We start from the raw sequence: 26,772 nt of genomic DNA, 5'->3' as shown, positions 1-26,772 counted from the left end.
TCAGTGGCAGGAAGCTCAAGCTGGGCCAAAGCACGGCATGTGCAAAACTTCTCTCTCTCCATTTCATGAATACATAAAACAGGATATTTTTGTTTGATTTAAGACAAATGCCAGTCCAAAACCCCAGAATAGCAGGGTGTAGAAAGAAACTAGTCACATTTACATCTATCTCATTTTAAATCAAAACCTTTCATTGCTGATTAAAGATTTTTTTAAGCAGCTTTACTTGACCTGCAGTCTGACAATTTATTAGCCAGGAGAGTTCATGAATGATTTATACTCTACTGTCTTTGAATACTCTTTTTCTTGACTGACTGTGAAAACTTCTATCCTTAGATAACTTAAGGCCAATGATTAGTAATGTCGACATGTGAACAAGTCTCACAAAATTATGTAAAAACTTCCTTTGGCTTGTCTCTGCCTCATTATTATACCAAGTGTTGGTGTAATACGCCCACATATAATACTTGAATTGCAACTAAAGAAAGGTTTAACCCAAATTTTAACATTTTGTACTATTATAAAGCAGTCTCCTTTTTAATTTCATTGTCCTCATTGGCGTGATAACACATTTGGCATTGCCCATACACAGTTCGGACTCCTATATTTTTGCTTTCACCCTTCTCTTTTGGTTAGAAAAGAGACAGAAGGAGCGGTGCCTCTCTACTTTTTTTTATCTTTTTCTCCAAGATTTTAGAAAGAACACCTGTCTAATACTTCTGTAGTTTTGACATTCTGTTAGAAGGTGTAATTCTGTCTCTACAGCTCCCTCATCACACTGACAGCACAGCCTGTCCACACTGTGAAGCTGGCTCTGCCTGCCTGCCATTCTCTATAAATCTACCTGTATATGTGTGTTGTAGCATGCAGAATGCAAAGTGATGCATTTCTCTAAATACTGCTGTTGGCTTGGATTTGTTCAAATAAAAATGCTCTTTTTTATTTACGATCAACAGTATATTTTCAGACACTTAACTGCTCATGAACAACAAGGTGAAAGAGTGTCACTAATGGCTCTTTTTCATCTCTATTGCAGTTTAAATATGCAAATTAATTGATTGCATAATTAATGGACAGAGCTGAGAACAGAAAGTATCTGGTTTGAGAAAAAGGCTTTTGAGGTTCCTGGACTTTACCTTGGCATCACTCAGACTCCATCCTTACCTGCTTTTACAACAGAATGATTTACAAGTTAACACAATCATTCATTGTTGGGAGTAATGTGTGCAGAGTATATGCAGGTATAAGGGTGTACACCCTTTTTTTTGTCTCCATAGAGAATACCCACTTCTAAATACTCTCAGATGCACATTATTTATTGGCCTCTTGTTGTTTCGGAGGGAGATGAAATGACTTGGTGTACTCTTCCTTTAATTGGCTAGGTCTTATTAGTGCCCTCATTGTTTGGTTTGCTAAGAATATCAGGGTAAGTCAGTCAGAGGCAGAGGTGTCAAAAGTATTCACATTCATTACTCAGGTAGAAGTATAGATACTAGGGTTTAAAAAGACTTCTGTAGAAGTTGCAGTATCAACTCAAGCTTTTTACTCAAGTAAGAGTATAAAAGTTCTGGTTCCAAAACTACTTAAAGTATAAAAGAAAAAGTAATGTAAGGGGGAAAAAATGCCATTAAGGACAAAAGCTTAGGCCGTGCCACAGGGGCCAATTCCATTCTACCAATCCATTCTACCATTCTGTTTCATTCCACCATTCCATTATACTTTCAATTCCATTCTACCATTCCATTCTACCTTTCCATTCCATTCTACCATTCCATTCTACAATTCCATTCCATTCCATTCTACCATTCCATTCTACTTTTCCATTCCATTCTATTCTACCATTCCATTCCATTATACATTCCATTCCATTCTACCATTCCATTTTACCATTCCATTCCATTCTACCATTCCATTCTACCATTCCATTCTACCATTCCATTCAGTTCTATTCTACCATTCCATTCTATCATTCCATTCCATTCTACCATTCCATTCCATTATACATTCCATTCCATTCAACCATTCCACTCCATTCTACTGTAGTGCACTACCCCACCTCCCCAAAATACATTTTTCTAAAAGCCATAATTACTATAATATTATATTAAAATGTTAATGTTGAAAAATTTGGGATGCACCTGTTTAAGCCGTATTTATGCCCATTGAAAATGAACGCATTTTAGTTCAATGCAAATACATTCAAGAACCATATATGTGTACTACCAACCTTCTTGCTGGTGCTTGGTTGGGATGTTTCGCTCCAGTTCCCTTGAGTCTCTGCCACGGACATCATCGTACTAGGCTACATGCGTCTGCTATTTCCTTGCTGGAGTGTGATGTGATTTGTCATGTTCGAAGGTGCAATGGATCGCGTACAAACCAATAGGGTGTCAGAATGGTATTATGTTAATACTTTTCATCCAACCACGGTCAAATTCACTCTATCCGGATGGCATGATTTATCTGGATAGTTTTTTTGTTTTTTTTTTTTATTTGTGTTTTTTGAAAGATGCCAAGCCGGAATGAAAACAAGCTGAAATGAAATAGCAGTAACAAGGCTATTTTTAAAATGTAAGGAGTAGAAAGTACAGATAATTGCGTGAAAATGTAAGGAGTAGAAGTAAAAAGTCGACTGAAAAATAATTCAGTAAAGTATAGATACCCAAAATTTCTACTTAAGTAAGGTAACAAAGTATTTGTTCTTAGTTACTTGACACCTCTGATCAGAGGTAGAGAAAAGGTGGAACCTGTGGTTTTCTAGGACACACAATATGGACCAAAGTATTTGGCCACACCTATAACTGATTTATTTTAGGTGTTTCAATCAGACCTGTTGCCACAGATGTATAAAAGCAAGCACTTAGCCATACAGTCTCCGTTTGCCAACATTTGTGATACAGAATGGCTCGTTCTGAAGAGCTCAGTGACTTCAAGTGTTGCACTGTGATGACTGCTGTCTTTGCAATAAGATGATTTGTGAAATTTCATCCCTGTTGGATATTCCACAGTCAACTGTAAGTGATATTACTGGAAGGTGGAAGAGTTTAGGAAAAACAGAAACTCAGAAGATCACAGAAAATCATAGATTGAGGTCAATGACTGCTAAGGTAAAGCAGTAGAAGTTGATGTGCAAATGCAAAAAGCTTATTCTAGGTGTCACAGATATGACAGGACAGTCTTAAACAGACTGTTTATCCTTTGCTGGATGAGTGGCTAAAAATACACTGAGAGTATACCCACCTTTGTCGGCGCCCCTACACCATTGCACATTACATAATAACACATAGTTCTAACCTTTTCCCACTGAGGGCCACATACTGAAATATATAAAGGTGTTGGGGCCACTTTAATATCCACTTGGTAAGGTAGGCAGGGAGAGAAGTAGCAAAAAACCCAGAGCAGAGCAGGTATCCATGACAACTGAATGTAATTGATTAAGTCAGAAGCAAAATTAAGGAGGGGCTAGGGTAGAGGAGGGTTGCAAAAGCAGCTTGCAGAGAAGGCAGCAGACCATAGCCAGGCTAGAGCAGTTTGAATAAGGCAGCATAATAGCGATTAGCCATTAGCATGTGTAGCTGAGCTGAATTATGGTAGCGCCTGAACTAACACTATATACTTGGGTTAACTACTGACAAGGCAAACAGACAATCATTTCTTTTTTTTGGGGGAACAAAAAACGCATCATGTGAAGATGTTTGTTTACAGAATTAGCATGATTGCATCACCCTGTACTGAAACTGTGAAGTACAATACAGTCATGCATAAGTTTCATAATAAAATGTGAGACATATTTCATTTTATTTTAGTAGAACTTACTGTGGGCCAATCAAAACTTGCCTGCAGACCACATTTGGCCCCCGAGCCCTAGTTTGTACACCCCTACTCTAACTCTTTTCAAATTCAATAAAGCTGTTACAACTACAAAAAGGTTAAAGCCCCTGTTACTCATTACTTTGTGTCAACATCTACAAGAGATTAAGGTTTATTGACAGCAGTGAGCACAAGGTTGCACTAACATCAGCACAGTAGCATCCTGGTAGAAAGCATTACATGCAGTTAACACACAGGCTGATGATCATTTAGGTGTGAGCTCTCTGTCTAGGAAATATAAACATTGTTTTTCCCTCCTCAAGGTAAAAGACAGTATAGTGTTGAGGAAAACTTGGTCCATCACCAGTATAGTAACTCTTATAAAGCACCTATATCTGAACAACACCCTTCCACTACAGCTGCCAGAGAGACTGGCACAGCAAACACCAGTGACCCAGGCACAGCTCATTTTAGCTTGGCATGTCAAGGAAGATGTGTTTTATTCTAACAAACAGGGTTTGGTACTGTAGATTTTTGACCGTTTGGACTCTTGTATGGCACCTGGCCCAGGGGCACTGCTTAAATCCCTAAAATTGCCAAACTGCCAAACCTGGGATCTCTGCTTTCTACAGAGGCAGAAGAGATACAGATGCATAGTATTTTGACAGATTTTGAATGTCTGACAGAATTAGGTTTTAGTCTAGTTTAAGTCATCTTGATGAATACTAAACTTTCTTTTGGTCAGTTTTAGTCATCAATATCTATTTTTGACTTGTCTTTGTCAGGTCTTTCTCATGGAAAAAAGGCTGTGGACGACCAGTTTTAGTCATAGTTTCAGTTGATGAAATCAACACTTGTCAGACCCATGTGAAACTTATACTTTTACACAACAGATGCTGGTAATTTGCAAAAACGTTCTTGCTTGATTTGTTACATCTAATGCTGATTAAAAAGTACTCCATTTGGGTCAGGGTAAGAGTTAGGGTAGATTCGCCTGTTTCCGTGTTTCTCACTGGCAAATCCATCTTGCAAAGCCCCCATCTGAACAGTCTAGGCCCGGTTAGAAAGTGACAGGACCAATCAGCGTTGAGGGGCAGTACTTTCAGACGCAGCAGGGCCGTGAGTAAGCAGCAACAAGAGGCCAGTGCAGTTATACTGCTATAGTGTAAGTTTTATCAGAACTTGATGACATTTCCCCGTTAAAAGAGGAACAAAGAACAGCACTGAGTTGTTTTCTTTTCAGAGACAAAAAGGTTGTGTACTGACATGTCTACAGTCGCCATGGTTCACGTTATGCAGTTCACTATGGAGTTTATTCCTTGGTGGCAGCTGGTAGTGGCGTACGTCGGTATCATTGACTACGTCACTTGTTTTGTTGCTCTGATTGGCCCGTAAAGATGTGACAGACAGAGGTTTTTTTTGAAAGGCTCCGCCCTTTCAAAAAGCCATAGCCAGTGTTTCCCAAACACTGGCTATGGAAGGGGTTCCATGGATGTGTTTCACATATCCATCTGGCGTGTCAGGTTTAGGTTCGGGTAGCATTAGTCATAAATGCACATGCCAAGGGAAAATGATGTAAAACGGTATGAGAGGAGAAGGTATGACAGAAAGGGTCTCTGGGCTGCAGCAATACTTGTCTCATTCTGGGGGCTGTCAGTGGAGAAATGGCTAAGTATTGCTAACAACTAATCACCACAATAACAGTATAAGTTTCACTTAAGGCCTGGAGAGGAGCCTAAGAATGGAGAGGGGGCCTGACATTGCACATCAGCAACTAGCACCTACTAGTCTCCCCTTCATAAACCACAGTTTTTTTTTATTCTACTGAGGGGAAAAAGGTTACAACTAGCTTTTCTCTTGTGTGATGATTCCCAATTTGTTCAACAAAGTCCACAATATGCAGCTGCATTGCTTTGTCACCAGTTTTTGCTGTGTGGAGTTTGCACATCTTCTAGCTACAGTTGAGCCAGTGATTGCTGTGAGACTAAGGGGGATTTTCACCTTAAATGTGTATGCATATTGAAGTTGGGAGTAGATATTTCTCTGAAACACTGAGGATCTGAGAGATACCTCCAGCATTAGAATAGTAACACACAGGGATTGAAAACAGTGCACTCTCTTCCTCTCTCCCTGCGTGGACTCCCTTTTAATGCTCTAATGCAGAGGTATATGAGAGTACAGTCTTTTATGATTAAAATGCAGTCTTTAAGAATGCAATCTTTATGTGACATATGTTAAAAGTTCAAATCTTAATTGCTAGAATGATATAGAGTTGCTACATGCCTGACCAATACATTCAAACTTTTATCGCACTTTAGCATTTACTTGCATTGTCTGTGCTCTAGATACCACAAAAGGATGTTGAATCTTGCTTGAAATAATTGTTTCCTCAGTAAACACAATGTTTCTATTAGGAAAAGACACAGATATGACAAGAAAGTTTGTAAAGCAGCACAATCAGTGGGATTATTAGCTGTGGGATTATATAAATCCTACAGCTTTTAAATTCACTTCAAACAGGAGCCCTAATGCCTAAGCTAAGTTTTCCAGTTTTACAGCTGTGGCTGCAATTTAACAAACATGGTCTGTTAGAGAATGTCAGCATGTTTCACAATTGAGAAATATAATCATTGAAATATACAACCAGATACTGTATGTGTGATGTGATCCACTACATATAGGTTAGAGGTAAAGCATTTCTTCCTTAGGTTCATATTTTTATAGAAAGGCCTTTCAATAAGGAGACGGAAATTTCCCTGCATGATAGTGACTTCTCAGAGTTACTCAAGCAAATTCTCCCAGGGAACATGAGGGCTCTCACCGCCCACTGTACAACTACTAGACGAGGAGCCTGAGAGCAACTGTAGCAGATGTATTTCAGGAAGGAGGTCTCCATCTTTCCTGAGGTTTCTTTGAAGCTGGTGCGTTGCTGCAGGCAATTGTTTGGAGAGTCAGTCCTAGTTGTTCCATGAGGTTGGCTTTAAGACTTTTCTAATGTCTGGTAACTTTTCTTTTCTAAATGTTGTGCTACCTCAGCCCTCGCGGAGCCACTTCACAGTTTCATTTTGAGACGTTTCTCAAAGGAAATTACACATTTGTCCAAGAGTCACTCCACATCCTCTCCGTATGCTCTTTCACTCTGTCAATACTTGATTAAATTAAGGTTTTTTTTTTTTTTAATCATTTGGCAGCAGACATTTTTTTTGTTCTCAGTGACTAATGTAAGCTTCACTGAAGTGTTGTTGTAGGCAGCAGCCTTCATAGTGCTTCATCACCACAGCCAAGAAGAGTGACTGCAATGCAGAAAATGTCTGGCTAAATAACATTTTGTTTTCTATTTCACCCTTAAGTTGTTCTCTTTTTTATTCAAATAAAAGAAAGGAAAATGGCTACTAAATTTAACATTCAAGTTGACACAAAAATCAACTTCTACTGAAGTCACATGGATATTCAAACTCCATTTATCAAACATATGAATCAGTTCTTGTATGATGGGTTATCCTTGGCCTCTCCTTTCAGTCCCATATGCACATCAGCCCACACATCTCCAACTAGCCACGGTTTTTCTTTCTCTCTCTTTCTCTTTTTGTTTCTTTTATCTCCACGGCATACTAGAATCAATCTATATTACATCTTGACCGTCAGTCAAGGGAATGTGAACATCAGTCAGGGATTTCTAACTGAAAACGAAGTGACTGCACATTTACATAACAGGCAGCTCCAGAAACAGCAGAGAGCAGCAGTGCTCTGAGGGAGGTGAGCTGAGAGATTGATAGAAAATGCAACACAACACCTCCGACTCTGAGCCAGCTCATTTTATAACCACTGTTCTCCAAGTCCCTCATTATGACCATTATCTAAACCCCTAATATGATGGCGTTCACACCAACATGCTCTTTTTACAGTTTCTGGTCCTTTATACTTACTGCAACCTTTTCATCGCCTCTGCATGAAATATTTCACACTTTCTCTGTAAAATAAGTAGATGTGTTACTGTGAACTAACTTGTTAATGTGAGCAGGGTGGACAATTAAGACATTGTGTACTAGGGCTATAAATTCACACAGCGCCTTCTGGTAGAGCATTTCCTGCCCCTCTCCTATGTTTTGGCGTAAATTGAGGTCCAACACCAGCCTGACCTGTAACATGAGACGACATGCAGCAGCTCTGTCAATAGGTCTTAACAGAGAGAGTGGAGCATGTGTTGATGGTTTGGAGTATTTAATTCTCTTCTCCATGGTAAGAGACAATGAAGAAGTGGCTGAACTCATCCTCAGAAATCCATCCATCCATCCATTTTCTTCTGCTTTTCCAGGACTGGATCACGGTTGCAGCAGACTAAGCAAGTCCCCCCCGACAACCCTCTCCCCTGCTACATTTCCCTGCTTTTCTTGGGGATTCCAAGGCATTCCCTGGCCAGATGAGATATGTAATCCCCCCAGTGAGTTCTGGGTCTACCCAGGGTCTCCTTCCTTCTAGAAGGCCTGCACAAGGAGGCATCCTGATCAGAAGCCCAAACTACCTCAAGGAGCAGCAGCACTACTTTGAGATCCCTCTGGATGTCCAAGCTCCCCACCCTACTCTAAAGCCTGTGCCATTTTGGGCTATACCTGATAGAAGATGACCAATTGTGGCGATATCTTTGGTCGTGGCTCTAACATAGGGATGAGTATTGAAACCTGGTACCAACATTTTACTACTACCAACACACCTGATATCTACCAGAGCAAATTACAACACAGGTATCAATACAGGGTATTTCCATAGCGCACCACCCCAAATGTAAGACAAGAAATACATTTCCTTTTCTTATCCGATGTCTGATTGGCATCTTATAAAGATATTTCTGCAAATGATTTAGCCAGACAGCTTTTAGTCTACCGCTGATTTCCTACACACTTTTTTTCTCTCAAAAGTATCGATTCAGGCACCGTTTAGACCCCAGCACCATATTAAAGCATCGATTTAGCACTGGTATCAGAAAAAAACCCAAACAGTACTCTAAAACTGTGCTCCTACATGGCACTGTGAGACAGCTTGTCAGATGGCTGTTGTCATGCTCTTCTGACCAAAGATGACCTGGGATGAAATTCTGGATGACCATCTTGCAGGGTGACGACTGCTATGATCTAAAAACCAACCAACAGAAAAGCAGGGAGAAATGGTGTAACAATAAACACAACACTGGCACTAACAAACAAACAAGTTATCATTTAAATGGAGACAGAGTCAAAATGCAGAAGTCTGTTGGATTCTACAAAGGAGCAAAATCTTGATTCCAGATGTTTTCCTAAGCACATGAATGCCACAATAACAACAGTTTTGTTGTCACTTTGCTCCATTATTTACCATGGCACTGTTGATGTAGATGGATGACACACAATGATGACTTATATTTCCTACATATTGGCATACGTTTTAACCTGCAGCATTTAGTGGCGGTTGTCATTGTTTAGTCAGCACACATCCACCTTGATGTCATATGAGATGCATGTCGCACAGTGTAGCATGCCAGAAACATATAAAATTTGCTAAAAATGCACAGTCTGCAGGCATAAGGCTGACCCCAGCCACCCTCCAGAGTAATCTCATTTTGACCGTTTGAACCAGTGATCTCATTCTTTCAGTTATTACCCAAAGCTCATGACCATGGCTGAGGGTTAGAATGAAGCTCGACTGATAAATTGAGAGTTTTTCCTTTCGGCTTAGTTCCTTCTTAACCACAACGGTACAGAACAACATCTGCAATAATGCTGATGCTGCACCAGTCTGCCTGTTGATCTCACGGTCTATTCTACCCTCACTAGAGAACAAAAACCCGAGATAATTGAACTCCTCTTGGGCCAAAGACACCCTCCCCACCTGTAGGGAGCATCCTCATACATTTTTCAGGAAACTCCAAGATCAGCTGGTGAAAACCCCTTTCCAGAGAAAGGCACGGTGCTGCCTAGGTAGCCTAAGAAACCAGATTAATAGGTGTGATTTGTCATTTTAATATTTTAATACTCCACAGATTCAAGCAAATAAATAATTAATGATATAATAATGAACATAAAAATGTAAGGAGGTGGTGACGTAAATGACTGCACCAAACATCTCTTTTCCAAACATTTTATGTTCTCAATTTCACCTTTGTAAAGACTTATTTCTGGGTGTTTACTTCAAGACCTTAACCTGTGTGTGTGCCAAGATGATATGACTTGTTTCCCCCTTAATGAGTAAATATTGTGTTAATTTGAGAAATCAACTGCAAATCACACTTAAATAAGCACAGTTATCATAAGAAAATCAAATAAGTGAGATAAAACTGAGTATGGATGCACATCCTCTTAGGGCTTCTTTACTTATAAGCCCATTTCCATCATGTAGGATGTCTAATTAAGCCTCATGAATAATTCATGAAGAGAATAGAATATAAGAATCCTATAAATAAGCATATTAAGAATATATTGAACCACAGGAATAGCCTGTACGCGACCTTTACTATTAATCTGATCACGTACTGAAAAAAAATATTAGCCTCTAATGTCGGAAAATGTCAGTTTGTTGGAGAAAACGTTTGTCTCCCTATTAGCCCTGGTTACTGGAGGGCTGTTATTACTTTTATCTTGTCTTCACACCACCTCCTCCTTACTGACGCACCTCTCTGAGCTCTGTCTATAGCTAAGCAGCGCGCGCTCCCGTCCGCGCGCGCCCTCCCCCTCGATCGACACAGTAAGCGAGTGTCGGCGTGAACGTCGCCGAGCTCTGAATGGACACTAATAGGGAATGTAATATTCTTCTGACACTGCCTGCTTTCTTCTGTCATTTAATCTCCGCAACGGAAGCCGGGTGAGTTAAAATTTAAGAGATTGTACATTTAGAAACGATGAGGATGTCATGCAGTTTCTAAATTTAAAGAACGAAATTATAGGAAGTAGTTTCCAGACATTTACGTGCTGTTTGCACGCTGGGTTTAATTGATATGACATAATCTTTTTTTTACGTCTTGATTTAATTTTAACAATCACACTTATGTTTCTGACCCTAAGGAAATTGCCCACTTTGCCTTTCCACTGAACATAACTATTTTAAGACCAATAATATGATACGATAAAGTCAGAGCTGGATCTTCCTATAGACTCAAGCACAATACATAAATGCAATTATGTATATTTCTCTTTATTTATGCATGTGTTTGTGGACTTTGAAGATCCAATATTTTTCTCCTCTGATGTGATTACTGTACATAACGATTCAGGGTGATTTTAATTATGTAAGAGAAAGAAACAAAGAAAAATAATTATTAATTCCCTGCTTCTGCATGGGCTAAATTGTATTGACTGAGGACTGCTTGATCTTTACCAAACCTGGTTCACCTAGTAGTGCTTATTAGGAGATCTTTCCCTGGAGGGCTGGTCTGGAGGCAAATGCTCTCTAGTGGTGGTGTGTGTGTGCTTGTGAATGTCCACACATCGCATGTGCAGAAAATGAACCCAACATTTGTTATAGAATTAACATTAAATAAGCTTCATGCCCTCTGAACACCTGCTGGAATTCAGGTGGGACCGTGTGTTGCTGCAGTGTAACAGTTGTTTGACCAGCAGCAGGTCCTCTAGGGGAGCAGCATGGACAATCAAACACACAACTTTTGCATGAAGTGTGATGGAGCAGTGGTGAGTGTGTTGCAGAAGTCATATAGACAGGATATGACGTGAATTAATTTAGTACCAAAGTGGGATGGTGCAATAAAGTGACTTTGCAGGAGCTGCAGGAGTGACTTGCAGAATTTAACATGTAACAAGATTGTGAACCTGCAAACAGATGATTGTGTGCATTCAACCTAAGAGTATTAAAATGCGATCATATCCAGGAAAATTGAAGTATATTAAATTCAAATAACATGTTGAAAGTTTGTGCTTGCTTGCATCTGCACATGGCTATAAGTTGAGATCACGGAAACCCCCTCTCTGCAGCATGTGAACTATAGCTACAGGTACAGTTATGTAACAAGAACACTTAGAAGGCTACAAAAGGTTTTGCTGAAGTTAATTAAAAATTACACGCACATGGATGAAATCTCTAGTCTTCTCCATTAACCTGCTTCTCTAGCGTGCACACATTTAAGGAAAAACACTTCCTGAATTGGCACTGAACTCCCATATTATATGGGGACATATTTCCCAGGATACCCAGCTATACCATACATGACCACACTACAAATCCCCTAACGGCTAGCAGATGGAATTTAATTTATGTAAAAAGGGAGCCAACAATTTCCTTTCTGGGTGGACAAGTCATTTAATGACTTGAAATATTGAAGAAAGTCTATACGCTGGGTTCTTGTCGGCTGTGGAGACACATTTTCTTATAGTAGTTAATTACCGTGGGGGAGTTATCTTGGAGGGAAAAATAATGGACACCAGAGAGGAGTAGCAGAGTCAAACCAAGGACACTTTTGTGGCCACTGATAATATGAGGCCATCCTTTAGCACCCTGCCAAGTTGGCTCTTACATGGGGGATGCACCAATCACACGTTTTCTCTAACGATGCTGACAGTAGAACAGCTTCTGACCTGAACGGAAATCTCACCCAGTACTTGTGGACTTTATGCTCAGTGCCAATTTAACGGCTCAAGAACAACCTGCAGGACAGAGACCCAAGTGGGAAAATGATTCAGAAAGAATATTTCCAACAAAATCATGAGCTAAAACACTAAAGTCTCTCCTGGAGTCATTTTTGAACATTTACTTTTACAAATCCATGTAACAGACAACCAAATGTGATGTCATGTGGTTGATTTCACTTTTAGGTTGTAATTAACATTCAAAAATATGGATCATGATGACAGCCCCATCTATGAAAATGCAACAAAATTATTATTTATTTGCCTTTGGACCACTTGTAATTATGAATCTGCTAGGCTTCCAGGTGTCATAGTGAGTGACCAGCATTAGCTAGTGATGTGGTCAGCACTATATCAAAGCTTTAACAAGAAATAGTGAAGTTGAAGTTAATGCGTAATTGAAGTGGCCTCTCATTATTTTCTCACATTCCTGAACTCATTCAGGAATATAATCCTGTTGTGGAAAATGAGCACCATAAATGTCCATTTTATTATAAAAAAATATGAACCAATATGAAGAGTGTGATCACAGCCTTATACAGAAGGTGTTTCATTTTGTGATGCTGCATTAACTAGAGATGTCTCAGTGCCATTTTTGCTTCCCGATTGTGTTGAGTATCGCCTGATACCGAATACTGATCCAATTCTTGTGCAAACTTGCTGGACCAACTGTGCCGTGAAAAACCGGCAGATTATTTAAGCCATAGTGAACTAAGAACAGGGCTCAACAAATATAATGGTAGTGTAAATGCTCCCTGTGACACTTAAAAGTTATTTTTCCTGCTAAATATTGTGAGTTTTACTGCTCAGTATTAAATTAACCATGACACAGAGGGACAGGCTCTCTATCGCTCTTTCTTTCCATTATACCCTATTCAGACCATCTCTGTAATGATCTGTGTGTTTTAGCATGGACAGTTTGACACAGCCCTGATGACATAACAGCCTCACAAAGCATTCTGGGAAAACAATAGGGTTGCTAGCTTTCAAGCTAGTGGCAATAAATGATTGACAATTTATTTTCTTTAAAAATGTATAGATAGACGTTCAATATCAGATCTACCAGTGTACATTTAACCTCAACCAGTTCCAGCAGCTCCAGACTTGCTGGAAATGCTTCTGTAAGGGCAACAAAGGCATGGATAGCATCAAAGGTACAGTGCAACAGCTAGTTTCAACTTTAAATAACCCAAACCATATCGGATCAGTGAATCTCTACTTGTGTTCGTGCACTGCTGTGTACTTACAGATACAGTACCATTACCCACAGTTTCAGCAGCATCGGCAGTATACTGATATCAGAATCAGTACAACTCTGTCATTAAAACATTCACACGTCTGTGTGATTTGAAGTGTCATGTCTCTTGTGTTTCTGTTGTTACTACTGAAAACACTTAACAGTAAATCCTGATACACTAGTTTCAAAATAAAAGCCTTTCAACAAAATAATAATATGGGACAGTAAATAAATGTGTTTATAATGTTAAGATTAAGCTTTGGCAGAGCTACAACTGGCAGCATAGGCACTAATCAATAACAATGTGAGTAGTAACTGTATTAACAGCTGCTCTGATCACGAGTCACAGCCATAGCCACCTAGCTCCTACTGTAGGTAAAGCAAATTTAGCTGACACTGCACAAAAAACTGTTTTCTCAGTGTCTGGAGGGTGCATATTTCCAATCCTGTTAGTGATTAGTGGAGAAAAGAAGTCATTCTCCTTTAAATTCACCAACTGCACTGGGGCACAAAAAGTCAGTGCTGGCACTGGTGTAGCTCAGTGGGTAGCAGGCGCTCATCAGCTGAGGCTATAGTCCTCAACGCAGTAGTCGTGGGGTCGATTGCGTGCATGTCGCATGATGCCTGTTGGGTGCATGTGTTCCCCCATTCTCTCTACCCCACATTCTCTTTTCAGCTGCTCCATCAAATAAAGACAAAAATGCCCCAAAACAAAACCTTAAAAAAACTCAGTGCTGCTCCTTTTCCTGTTGGGGAAACAGTTAACTATGTCAAGCTAGACTTTTGGAGTTCATAACCAGAATTTGCCAGCAGAGTGGGAAAATACGAGTCCCCACTGCGACATAACATGACCCAATGCTGAAACAAAAAGCTTTTTTAGCAGCTGTATTGAAAACAGACACTTCCCCCTCTAAACTGGTGCCCCTTTATGCTGTAAAACATTTAAAGTAAAAATTAACTACTTCAACAGCCATTACTAGACAAGAGTTAGTATTTATGCTACAAAAATAATTTACAAATTGCTCTTTACGCATCCACACAGGACCTCTAAACTATAAGTGGAGTATTAGTGCCAATACTAATCCATCATTGATATTCAAGTCACATTTTGAGACAGTGGTACAGGGCATACACACCAGTGACTTTTGCTTTCTATTACAGCAAATGGAGCCTGTTTGCCTTAGTTTGCCAGGTAATCATTTCTTCTTTGTGCTCTTACTTGCTTCTACAAGCACCTTATTCCCCTTAGGGGATCATTAAACCTGAGTTTCTCTTAAGCTGACACATTACATGTTAGTCAATTACAAAGAGACTACAAGTGTCCATCTTACAGCTACAGGAGAATTTGTCGGCTAATATCTTATTAGTGTGCCGCCCTAGAAAGTCTAATCTATTTATATATTGTTTAAAAAGGTTTAAACTGCTGTATGGGGAAAAATGTACAGCACTATTGATGAAACTGAGGGCAAAGCCATAGAAACAATTTATAAAATCTGTATCTGTATCTGTATCTGTAACCCAGCAAAGGTCTAAATCAGTTTTTACTGGATATTAAACAGAGAGGCAGAGCAGGTAACAGTGCAGAGCTTCAAAGGAAGTGGGTGAAAGTGCTGATGATGCAGTTAAGGCACAGATACATCTACATACATAGAGCTTTAGTCTAAAAACCAAACCATGTGTTAAGTAGTCAAGAATGTATCTGTCACATAGTCTGTATAAAAGAGGCATAGGAAACCCTCCATCAAGTCACCATTTGTTGATTTTGATTAGTGTTTTGAGGTCAATGAGTCGGCGTCATGTCCAATCCCATGTAATGGAGTGACATATTAGAAGAGAGGGTTGAGTAAGTTATTGATATAAAGTAGTGCTAACAATCTTTATTAATTAACTCTGAAGAAAGTTAGTGACATGGCACGGCCTCCAAGAAAGTTATTGACATTGTTTGCTTATTTGTTAAAGTTACGCAGTATGCACAAGTCTAACTGATTGGCATGACTGCATGGACATTTCTGACAAGATTTCCATTAAAAGAGATTTTAATTTGTTTTTGTAAATGCCTGAATATGTTAAATTGCATGTTAACCTGAGAGCAGTACTACTTTACTGCTATATTTATTAATGATAGCCCTCTCCATTTCATTACCATCCTAGCTGCTAATGCTAATACTGCACTGCTCTGTTTTCTGTTTTCCATCAATCATAGCTGTTACTGCTAAATTTTCCACATATTGCTATCATCATCAATAAAGTTGTAGCTTTTTCAATAGGCCACAACTGCCATAAATTTGTCTTTCATTTGATGTTTTGTTGTTTCGCTTGTCCCTCTCCTACTCCTGATCTTCTCCCACCCCTACCCTCCTTCTAGCCCTTTCTAACCCCAGCGCAACTTCAGAAGAGGGCTGTCACCATGAGCCTGGTCTGCTTGACAGTCCTGCCGGTTTTTATTGTAATAGGGTATATTTTTCATCAGGATATTAACACTGGTCTATTATAATAAGCCACATAACAGAGTATGGCCTAGACCAGTGGTTCTCAACTGGTGGGTCGGGACCCAAAGTGGGTTGCAATGCCCTTTCTAGTGGGTCGCAGATGTGTGTCTGAAAAAAATTTCGCAAATTTATCTATGAAACTTTAAAACATGCTTATTTAGTCCTGTTTTTAGGGTTTGGTCTCATCTGCCTGAGGTGCAAGCTCAACAGTTTTGTTTGAAATAAATCTGATTGATGAAAAATATCAAAAATTTGGGTCACAATTCTCCTTGAGGAGTTAATAGTGGGTCCCGGGACTTGACCAGTTAATAACCACTGGTTTAGATCCATTTTCTTTGTAAAGTGTCTTGAGATAACTTTGGTTATGAATTGGCGTTATAAAAAGAAAGATTGATTGGTTGACTGTTTGATATCTACACCCCGTTAAAAGCATAGAAGTGGCAATTAAGGCAACGTTGCTTTGTTTTGGGCTAAGCCCATTTAGATAAACAAAGATACCATCTACTAGCCCTAACATCCAGTGTATAAAGAAAAAAAGGATTGTTAGAAGTATGACATGACTACTTTTCATACAGAAGGTACAAGCTGGGTTACCTCACCTGCACACTGGTTAGAAGGCATTGCGGTGACCGGCGAGCCTAAGCTGCCTTTAAGTTCAGTGCATGTTTGGTTGTAACTCGCAATTAATGACTAGTTTCATTCAAGCTGCTGTAGAGTCCAGTAACATACGAGTTGGCATCCTCTCACCCCCTCAGTGGCAGCCATCTACCTGAGTCTTGTGACATCATTTAAAGGTTACACAGCAGCAGCCTCGTGCACACTGCTGGCATGATGCATTCAAGTCTACCGGAAAATCCATTGAGGTTTCAACACAGCTTAACCCATTGTTCATTTTCCAGTCCAAAACAATTTACAAAACAGAGAAGAAAAGAAAAAGACCAGGAACTCTATGTCACGTATCATTCCTAACAGCCCTGATTCAGCATCAGAGGTCAAAATAGATAAGTAATGGAGGAAGACAGCGGCAGTGTGTAGTGTCATGGTCAGTGGTGCATTGTGTAAGCACACCAGTGTTACACTGCTGTGGCTGTAATACAGTATGTGAGTGCAAAGGTAAAATGATGGTGGAACTTTACACCGTTGTTGAATCGCCATCTGTAAGGGTCTTATGGATTTAAAACCTAGAAGAATTTATTTAATGTTGAAAACTTTCTTCCTTCTAGCAAACTGGGTGAGAGTTTGAGAAGCTGTGCAGATAAAAGCAGGTACCTTACCAAAGGAAATTATTTTAGTTAAGAAAGCCAGCAATCTGCTAAGAAAATCCCACAAAAACTAGGACTCTAAGAAAAAAAACAGTTACAGATACTTTAATCCACTTTAAAAAAGATAAGAGACGAGGCAGAGTGAGTAAAGACACTGGATACCTGCTTATTAGTGAAGACATGCTCTGTTAAAGCCCTGAAAGGCTGGGAACATATTTCTTGAACAGATGTTAATTTGCATTAAAGGAATTCTCCAAAGAGCACCCGCATTAAAACCATGTGTGAGACCCTGTTTAGACAGTGCATTAACATGGACTTATATCTGGTTTGGGCATTTGGATACCAAGTGGTAGCCTTTAATGCTTTGTGTGGATGCACCTCACTACACACTGAAAACTGTTTTTTATCCTCAGACAGAACACAGAGGTGGACTGGGATGCCTTCAACCAAACTGTTTGGGGAGAGTAGACTCACACACATTAAAGTCATCTGACATAACCTGAAGTAAAAAAGTAAAAAGTTTTATTTGCTAAATAGTACATTCTGTGTCGTTAAAAACTATGCCAATGACAACATGAGGGAGAAAAGGTGATAAAGAGACATTGCTGGCCTCTCATTACTATATCAAACTCATTCATTCTTATCACCAGCAGGTTTGCTGCAGACAGCATGCAGGGATATCAAGCCACAGAGAGCCATGGACATGATGTATGGGCTGTTGTCAGCATAGGAGGTGGGCAAGTGAGTTTCCCTCTCAGGCTGTGACTAAAGGCATGTTGTTATTGCATATATGTATGGGCACATGCACTGAAGCGCAGTCACTTTGTATGTAAATGCCCAAAACAGATCATTTCTTCATCGTCTAAACTCCCTCTGAGAGATCAACTTGAATGACTAAAAGAGTCTGACACCTAAAGAACAGATACCATCACCCACCTGCCTGAAAAAGTGACCTGTCCTTATTAACACATGACTTTCAGCCCTTAAACAATGAAGGGGCAGTAAAAGCTCAAGGGACTTGGTACCAAAGGGTTGTCGGCAGAAACCCCTGCAAACCCCGGTTGCTGAAAAGGTGACAGTTCATTCGTTCATTCATTTGTGACAAACCCCCAAGAGCTTGAGACATCTCTATTAGTGCATGCACATGAGGTCCTGTTTGTGTATGTGGACTTGTGTATTCCTGGCATCTATGTGTCAGTGTCATGGTCAATAACAGAGTGAAAAACTACTTGTCCCTTGGGGATTTGTCAAGTTCTGACTTATTCACACAGCCATTTCAACGTGGGATATTTACTCACCAGTGGTGTTTTGCATTCAATATCAGTGTCACAGAGGTGTTACAACAGGACTAGATGTTCCACCTTGTCCTGACTTCAGACAGAGGTGTGAGCAGACTGAGCAAGTGGACAAATGTCAGAGTCTTTCAGTCCTTGGCTCTTCTGGTCTTACTATACTCTTGTAAGGCCTCGACGTTGACTAATGGCTGGAGACACCTATTGGACTCCTTTGTGAATACTTCTCATTGGTGCATCTTTGGGTATCGTTAGCAAGACCCTGTGTCTAAAGCAGACATGCTCAAGAGAGCGAGGGTGGAAAAGGTCAGCTGTGCTTTTACGGGCACCTGGCGTGCTTTCTTGGGCGTAATGCGGCTCACCGGATACTGGGTGCCCAGGACCGGGTGGGCTTGTCCAGACGCTGGGGAAACCCTGTTTGGGAGGGTACCTAGAGAGATGGGACATGGGCCTGGTGCAGGCCTGGAGGGATGGCCATCAGGGGGCCAGAGCAGTAAATGACCCAGGATGATGCAGCAAAGTGCTGGCATATGTTCCCATACCTGGCCTGAACAAACAGATAAATTAGCTTCAGAGAGCTGAAACACTTTTTGCACTAGGCTGTAGCCTTATGACTTTCTTTCTGATGAAAGTCAGCCATAGTTATATGATGGTCAATAGAGGCTGACTCACTGTTGGAGTCAGCCTCCAGTGGACGGTAAAGAAATTGCAGGGTTTGTTTTTTTGTATCCCTGTGGGCTTCAGGTTTCAACTTGATATGACAGACAATCTCCCTCTGTTTCCATGTGTGAAAGAGCACTCCCAACAATATCAAGGCTTAACATGAGAAATGGATCATGTGAGACATACAAAACCATCCTGCAGCTTGATTTGATTCACACCTGACCTAAAAACGGGCATCCATTTGCCCCAAAAGCATAGAGTAGCAGCAAATTAGATGTTCTGGATTTGAGAGGCTATTTCAGTGAATTCAGTTTAACAGCCTCCCAAGCAAACAAAAACTTTTCTCACAAGAGGACACAGATTTGAAAAGACAATTTTCCACCAACTTGTTACCACTCTATGCCAAAAGGATTCGAAAGAGAGAAATACACTCTGTGCCTCGGCTTGATCACCTGTTAGCAGGCAGCAGGGAGATCACAAAATGAATTTGACAAGTGAATTCTAACATGTCACAGCAAACTGGCAAAGAAAGAAACACCACATGTTGGAATGCACTGTAGCCTAATTTACAATGATATTTAACTAATCTTTCTTTGTGTTTGTTATGTGCAGGAGTGGCATGCTCGGCTGAATTTGTTTTGGTGGATCTCAGCAGGGAGCTGAACATGTATTGATTTAAAAGAACACTTTGTACAAATGTTAAAGAGCTTAAAATATCTGCAGTTTTATATGGCTGGCCCGATTTATTTAAACAGGCATGCTGTTTTGTTTTTATAAGTCTGGCTCTGCTCATCAAGCCATTACATGCACCACTGATATAATAAAAAATGTAAACCAACCTCAGAGTAGAGGGGCTTATGTTCTTTGTATGAATATGAGGGTTTTTGTTTTTTATTTTTTTTGCTTGTGCTTACTCTTAAATTACAATTTGTCCTTTCCTCTGACAGTGCTGTCTTTACCATATAACATAATTTCATTAGGACAAAAGCACTTTGTGAGGCTCTTCTGGTCCTACCACATAAATTATATTGACAAGAGGATATTTTTTATTTATTTTTGTGAAATCTGTGCCCCTGCAGCTTTACAGATAGATTTCCTTGAGATCTTGCTTCTAAGCTCTAGGTCTTGGTACATTTCTACTTGCCTCTGGCTACTAAGACAGCACAGACAGATATCTGATGTACAGCTTTTCTCTGACATGTCACAGAAGCTTGAGCCTCAATCAGAATCTGTCCAGAGACAACTTGCCTATTCATGTCAGACATTGAAAAAAGACCCTTTTTTCCTGAGCACTCCGTTTCCCTTATGTGTCTGCAAGCATCGCCTACCCTGAAAGTAACTGCTGAATGATTCTAAGCTACCTTAAAAAGGCCCATAGACTTCAGGAATCAATGTTTAATTAATTGTCACCACCCCATGACAGATGAGAATTCAAATTAGACATTCTTGTGCCAACATGAGCTGCCAAAAGTATGCAAATGCGAGGGAGCTCTCATTGTTTTTTTCATGGAGCTTTGAAGACATTTGAGAGGTCTTCAAAACCAACAGCATAGAACAAACATACCGACACTACCGCGGGGAGTCTGGCTTGTTTGTGTGTCTGTGTGCTGTGAGACACACACGCACATAGTGACAGAGTCAGAGACAGATGGAGGGAGCACCTATTTGCATGCTGCAGTCTTGTTTGCAGAGATTCATTCAGGGATTATTCAGTAACTGACTTGTAAAGGTGAAGTACCACCCAGCTCAGAATAACCTGTGGCAGCTAAAGTAGACGTGAAGCGACCATCCGTCACCTGGACACGTTTAATGGAGTGGCCCCTGTCTGAGAGACCGGCTACCCCCATGGCCCCTCATGAGAAATTGACTCCTAATGGAACAAGAGTAAAAGCCTAACTTCCACTAGCAGAACCTAGAGGCTGCACTGTCCTGAACATTTCTCTAAAAATGGTGTTTGATGGAATGACTAACATACTTTCTTAGATTTTTCCCTGTCTCGAAGCTTCAGTAATAGTGGAGCTAAAGATCCACAGCTTAGCCAGAGGAGGAAAACTACCAAACCATGTCTTTCCTACAGTGAAATAGCGTGACCCAGTGACTCCCAATGAAAAAGTTCTCTACTGAAAACCAAACAGCAAGTGATAAACTTTTGATTTCCTTAATCTGTTAAAGAAAACACAGATTACTTTTGCCATGATTTCATGTTGGGGGGAAAAATGTGAAGCCTCTAAACTCTTGGGTGATCGTGGCTCATTAGGTAGAGTTTGAAGATTATGGGTTCGATCCTGCAGTCATATGTTGACGTGTCCTTGTCCTTGATTTAACCCCAGTTTACCCAATTGCTTTTCGGTGGCATATGAATGAGTATGGATGCATGTGAATGGGCCTTGGCCATCAGTGTGTGAATATGGAGTGAATGGATAGGTGTGACCTCTGGTGTAGATTCATCTGTGGTGGCCTTGGCCACCATTGGCCGCCTCTGCCTACTAAATGTATACATATAAAAGGAAAGCATTCTCCCACTGCATTATCAAGGTGTGTAGCTGACAGTGTTGGGGTAGTTCCTTTAAAAAAGTAATTCATTACACATTACTTGTTACCTCCTAAGAAAGAAATTTGTTACATCACTTAGTTATTCACCGGTAAAAGTTACACTACTAGTTACATTAGTTTTGATCTTCTGGAACTTAACTGCCAATGAAAAACAATGCTAATCCATATTCACAATCCAGTTTATCTTAGCTTTTGTGCTTACCAGTGTTGTTGAAAATTGAGCTTTGGCTGCTTGGTAGGTGTCAGCATCATGCAGTTTTCTTGAGCATCACTCAGGGGTCTTTGTCATATAGGTGTTTCATCTGCACGGAAACGGCGTTTTGGGTGACTGTAAACCTTTGTAAACCTGTAAACTTTTTGAAAGTGGGTCCCAGAGTGCACAAATCCGTGAATGACTACTGACTACTGTTACTGGGCCTAAGAGATTAACCTAAAATACAGATTATAAGTGAAGTTAAACCCTCATGACACACTTTGCATTGGAAAAAAAAAATGACTGATTTAAAAAAAGGTAACACATATTTGTTAGACATACACAAATTTGTCTGAGCTCTGTAGACTTCTGTCATTTTTGAGCATCTTAGCAGAACAGTGCTTCTCTTTGCACTTGCCAGTGTCAGTAATCTAGTTTGTTTGTGAAACTTTGTTCTGCACATATAGAATAAGTTTAATTTTTTTCTCTTTCCCTTGTTTTTCTCTAAAACTCACAAAAATCCTGATCAGCTATCACAAAATTAAAGGTGAATTTAGTAGCTTCTTGTCAAGCCTTGGTAAAATTGCTGTCCAAATGAGTAGATAAATCTTCAAAACAAGCTAAAAATAAAAGTCTTTTTATGTCCTGAAGAGCATTTTATGATTCCACCCTTATTTATAATATAACTTTGTCCAAGGCAACAGGATGGTTACGTATCCCTAATGCACAATCCACCTTTTAATATTAAAAACCAATTGTTGAAGTGTGGTTAAGTTCAGGCCCAAAAAGAAGGTAGAAGGGGAGTTGCAGCTTTGAGTTATACTGAATATTTCCAGAGGCTAAAGGAAACTTTAGTCACCATAGAAACAAAAATGAATACCATGCCAGCTATTGTTGTAACACAACAACAATGGGCAGATGATAAAGTTACTTCTGTCTTAAGCTGGCTTTTGACAAACCATAGGAAATAAAAGCAAAAAGGAGTCTCCATTTGAAAGTCTGCTGTTTTGATGACCTTTCATGGTCCTCCTCTGTGTGTTGACTATGCTTTTCTTTATAAATACCACTTTTGTTTTACTTTACTTCCCACCCAGTGGTTTGAATGTTATCTATTGCACATAATATACTGAACACTTTTGAGGCAGTAATCATCAGCTATAGAATAATTCTGTAACACATATGTTCTCATCTAACAGAGTTTTATGATAGTACAGCCCAGCCATACACTGTCTGGTTGCATAAATGTCATGCTGCAATTTAAGCTGATATGTGCCAGAGCTCACAATGATGTGTTCACACTGTTTGATCTGATTGTCAAGCTTCACCTGAGATCTCACACTTTAAGGGTTAAATCAAGATAAGACATTGACAGTTGTCAAAGTCAGATCTATACTATGCTCTAGCTCTCTCACTTACACACTCACTTGCAGCATCACCAACAAGCACAAGGCTGCCTGCTTTTCTCTTGTTCATATCTCTAGTGGTAGGAGGAGGAAGATGCATCAAGAGGCTGTCTGCAATTTGTGCAGTCGCTATGAGGAAAAAGAGCCCTGAAGTCAATGAACCTACTTCTGATGTACTATCACCACCTGTTAGTATGCAGCTGGTTGACCAAAAGTTTAGTCATGCCAGAAATTCATCAAACTGTTTTGGAGCAGCTGATTGGGCTGATCGGCACTGCTACCCTCTTTAACACCACGCAGCAAATAACACACAGTTTCGCTGACTTTAAAATCAGTCTTATGAGATACAGCCTCAATTGCCAAAGTGTATGTTTGGCCTAACACCCAGTGCGGTGGGACCTTCAACCATAGACAGCACAGGTGCAAGTATTCCCTAGCCTGCAATAACTGCATCGAAGCCTCCAAACATCAGTCATTGCTTCCCAAAGTGATGTCGCTAAAAAGTTAAAAGAAAAAACTATATCATTTTTTCATTATTAAAATATAGTAAATAGCTTTTGATCCAGAATATATGATACTTTAGCACAGAAAGCATCATCCTGTAAGTGTGAACACAGAGCTGAGAACAACAAACTCAGATGGATTTTGACCTCATTTTCTTTGGAGAAAGTCATTTCTCAATAATATATTTAGTTATTTTCTGCCTGTCTTGGCCAGGACATTTGTAAATGAGATTCTTGATTTCAGCAACTGACTGAAGCAATCAGTGTCAGTGGAAAGCAGAGAGGAGGTAGCTTCGAGCGTGGTTTAGTTGAAGCAACTGTAAGCCTTTAAACCATTGGTTCCCAACCTGGGGTCTGGGACCCTCCGGAGGGGTGGGGGGCACCAAAGATCTTGGGGGGGTTGGCGCTTTGTCTGCTCTGAGGCTGCCAAAATTAGATTTGCAAATATTGACTAAAACCATGAAAAACCAGTTATTAAGATGTTTATACAAAGGGCTTTTGATAAGAAAAGCAGGCCTTTTTTTAGGGTTTTATCAGTTAAACAATTAAAATCTATGTTGATTTTTAGCAGCAGTGTGCCACTTTCTCTTCTCTCTCGGGTCCTGGGGGGGGCTTCGCTTTTCTTAGGTACATGTAGGGGGGGCTCCAAGGCAAAATGGTTGGGACACACTGCTATAAACAATGACTGCCAGTGAAGAGATTTGTGTGGGTGCAGCTATAGTGGCCATTTTAGCAGAACTGGATAACAATTCTTTATCAAAAGATGAGCAAAGAACTGCTTTGAAAGCTTTTCTTGGTGGAAAAGATGTTTTTGCTCCTGGCTTTGGCAAAGTTTGATTTAAAAGTGGGCTCCACTGATAGGGAAGTATTTTGTGTTGACATAACAGCAGCTCCCTGTCAGGCTCACATGATGTAGTTTAATCATCAGCATTGGTAGCACACGTCTACTATGTCTTTTGATTTTTGCTTCAATGTGATGGACACAATCTTTGTCCAATCCCCCTCTAGGTTTATTTCTTTAAGGTTCGGTCCTTCCCAAACACCACCTATGGGATGTTGCCTAAGTGGATGTGAAATATTAACCATGCTGTAGGTATGTAAAACAGTCCATCTGGCATGACAGGTTAACATTTGATATAAGCTAGATCAGTGGTTCTCAACTGGTCCAGTCTCAGGACCCACCAATATCTTTGATGACAAAATTGCGACCCAAATTTTAAAAACCTATCAACAAAGCATGTTTAATAGATAAAAATGTTGCACTTAAGCACTTTGAGGAAAATAATTTATGATCGGAAAAAGACACAGGACAAAACTGACATGTTTTCCAAATTTTCCAAAATCTTGAAAAATTACTTCATTATCTTGGTAAAAGCAGCTTTTTTATTGCAAGAAAATGAGATAGATAAGTCTAAATGTTAATGAAACATTTATATTTTCCCATTATCACAAATAAACCGAGTAAAATAAAAGGTATGTATGCATGTTCTTCCACCATTTTTTGCAGACACAGATTTGCGACTCAGGAACAAAGCTCTGCGACCCACTTTTGGGTACCGACCCACCAGTTGAGAACCACTGGGCTATTTCAATGTCTTATATGTTGCATATATTACATTAAAACAAAAGCAGAAGTACTTTTGTCTTTGGTGCTGAAATAATGCCTTAGTGCAGTAGCATGCCTTCAGAGTCATTATTGTTGCAAAACTCAAGAGGATTGAAATATTTTAAGAGTACGTTCTATTAATTTTGGGCTCAGATTTTTCGTTAAAATCTAACCCTGCAAAGAAGATGGATTTGCCGGACTGTCATCAGGCAAATCCATCTTGGAAAGCTTCGAAACAAAATGTTTGTGACGGATGGAAAACTGTTCTGACCAATAAACGTCATTTCATCTTAAAATTCAACAGCAGACATCGGTTCGAGTGCGAAGAGAGTTTTGAGCACAGAGTAAGTTTTATATATGCACAGAGAAAGTTAAACGGAAATCTGAGCTCCAAATCAATTAGACATGACATCAAGACATCTCTTGAGTTTTGCAACAGTAATGACTCCATAAACCCCATTTACAGCAGAAGCAGCTAACAGGACTGAACAGTGGTTTCCCTGTTTGTAGCCCTATTTACATCCTTGAAGAGCTTTCTACTGTATAAAGTTATGACTGTTGCTGATGATGTAAGACTTCCACAAAATGGCCTGCTAATATTTTGAGCTGTTAACAGTATATCAGCCCTTTTTTTCACATTAAAATCTGGTTTTCTTTTCTTCCTTAGTAGTCAGACTCACCAATGAATCTCATCATCCTGAAAACTGAGCAGCTAGGAGGAAAAAAAATCAATTTGTCAGGATGCAGGGCGATGTACATCTCACACTCTGCCTACGTAAAGCACATCTCTTTATGTATAATAGCCATTACAGTTCACACAAAGAACTCTGAGCTCCTTCATTTTATACATGTTGTTATTTATAAAAGTGTATGCTTGAAATCTGAAAGATTGAAAGGTAGCCTCTCACCTCTCTGTATGACTGTTGTGCAGGTTTGTGTGTAAATGCTGCCATTTCCTCTTTTACCAAAAACTCAAACTGTCTGGATGTGTGCAAAGAGTCAAAGATCCAGGCTAATATGTTGGGTTATTGCTTTGTGGATTTGGGATCCAGACAGGACTCAGGGGCGCTTTGCAGCAGGTCCATGGGACAGTGTAAGCGATACACTCTAAAGAGGAGTTCAGTGCTTTCCTATTAAAAGGCCAACAGGTTTGAA

The 26,772-nt window shown here is 39.9% G+C and overlaps 1 protein-coding gene across 1 annotated transcript in view; it reads left to right on the top strand.

The window, feature by feature from the left end:
• The first annotated feature begins 10,534 nt into the window (after positions 1–10,534).
• LOC121522845 (5-hydroxytryptamine receptor 1F-like) overlaps positions 10,535–26,772 on the top strand; it is a 49,685-nt gene continuing 33,447 nt past the window's right edge. Inside the window, exon 1 of the mRNA XM_041807511.1 lies at positions 10,535–10,641. The gene's annotated coding sequence lies outside the window, so the exon portion shown is untranslated. The remainder of the gene's footprint in view (positions 10,642–26,772) is intronic.

This window comes from Cheilinus undulatus, linkage group 15, assembly GCF_018320785.1.
Source record: "Cheilinus undulatus linkage group 15, ASM1832078v1, whole genome shotgun sequence".
NCBI lineage: Eukaryota > Metazoa > Chordata > Actinopteri > Labriformes > Labridae > Cheilinus > Cheilinus undulatus.
This window is presented reverse-complemented; position numbering and strand designations above follow the sequence as displayed.